This window comes from Urocampus carinirostris, chromosome 4, assembly GCF_059441175.1.
Source record: "Urocampus carinirostris isolate Australia breed hairy pipefish chromosome 4, RoL_Ucar_1.0, whole genome shotgun sequence".
NCBI lineage: Eukaryota > Metazoa > Chordata > Actinopteri > Syngnathiformes > Syngnathidae > Urocampus > Urocampus carinirostris.
The window spans coordinates 11,189,700-11,191,566 of NC_142352.1; the positions used below are offsets into that span (position 1 = coordinate 11,189,700).

A 1,867-nucleotide genomic window follows, 5' to 3' on the forward strand; every position below is an offset into this window, starting at 1 on the left:
AGGAGAAAATAAAAATAGACAAGTTTGTCCTTATTCCTTTAATCAGTATATTACCAACAATAATTTAATGCAGAAAATAAATTCACAATTTGAATAAGAAAATGTATTACTCTACTTAATCATATTTCCATGTATTTTTTCCTTCTACAAGCTACTTCATTTTTTAACTTTTTTTATAATAAACTTCATTCATGTCGACCAACTCAGTATGTCACAACAAATTGTTAATTAACAATATATATGATATAACGAAACACATGTACAATATAATTTGTTAAACTACATAAAAAAAATATGGTGTAAGATTATTTTGTATTTTGTAAGGGAAAATATGACAGTTTGTAAGGGCATGGAGCCATGGAGGTTGACAGGTATGCTAACGGTGGAAAACAATTAAGTGACACTATTTCAGAAAACAAGCTGTAATGATAATTGCATCCATCCCCGAGCTTGACCACTATGTATTTTTGAGTATTAAATATATTATTGTTGCAATAATTTCATTGAAACACAAACATGGGAGTTTTTTTCTTTTTTTTTTAATTATGACACCAAAATGTTCCTGCAAACAAAGAATCACTCATTAGTCAAAACAACGAACAACATTAAGTACAAAATGAGTAACTGGCATCCCTTGAAATCTCCTTTGAACTTTTCCAAAAAGAGAACATGCATGTTAAATGTTCAAGGTTTTATAATTGTGTTGTTTATAATATTTGCACTTTCTGTTTTTTTTTAACACAATATTGTGCAATAGAAGGAAAAGGTGGCATGTTGACATTGTTGTATTTCTAATAATGTCACACTGATGCTTTTTTATTTGACTCTCTTGGCTTTTGTTCAGAAACAGTTGTAATCAAAATAATTTTATTTATCTTTAATGTACTCTGGAAGTTTAAATTGTTAGTATTTCATTTTTAAAAAATGAAACGTTTTTGGGGCTTGTAATCTTTGTGCTCTGTGTATCATAGATATAATTTAACTTATCGTAAATTCTGGATTCTGGACTAAAGAGCGCACCTGAACATACAATCACCACTTTTTAGGTGATTTGCCACTTTCGTACTTACGCAAGCCGCACCCATGTATAAGCCGCGTGCACACACATTGAAACTTGTGACACAATCACAAGATTAACCCAGACCAGGCTGTAAGTTCCACGATTGTAACTACATAGAGGGAGGGATTTTTAAGGGTTATTGTTCTATCTTCGTTATTCATTTTCCATTATCAGTTCATAATACGCTACATAGCCTAGGAGCCGGGACTTTTACTCTCAGCCAAAAGGCCAAGCTAAGGTCCTAGACTTAAAGCTTTGCTGCGATCATTGCGAATGCACCGTTCCCGGAGGTACTGCAATACCGGGCCGATGCGCGGAGTGGACAGAGCAAGCTCTTATTAGTATACAATCCTAGAACCACAGTTGTCATCAAAAATGGAAAATGATTCCCGTAATTAAGGTATGATGCAGACTTGTAAAGTCTGGGTCCCGTTGAAAGTAATCCAAGGAAACAAAATGTATGTTTTCAAAGTTAAGGGTGGGAAAAATATATATCCACTATTGTCCGCTGCGACAAAAGACAGATCTACCGGTAACTCAGCTTTACCCTACTTCCCATCAGCCCGCGTTTGCTCCGCCCCTTCTTTTTGATCCGTCCGTAGAACTTATAACAGACTAAATCTCTAAAATAAATACATTACAATATACAGTTGCAAATACATATTATACATGGTTACACATATTTACGAAGAAAGACAGTACACCGAGAGAGTTTTCAAAGCTATAATAATAATAATATAACTTTCATCCCAAACCGTGCCTTTGAAAGGTACCAACACGCTAGTAGGATCACGCTCGGAATGTATC

General features: G+C 34.2%; 1 pseudogene; it reads right to left on the reverse strand.

Moving 5' to 3' along the window:
- Positions 1-1,328: 1,328 nt before the first annotated feature.
- LOC148366823 (U2 spliceosomal RNA) lies at positions 1,329-1,464 on the reverse strand (annotated as a pseudogene).
- Positions 1,465-1,867: the final 403 nt, after the last annotated feature.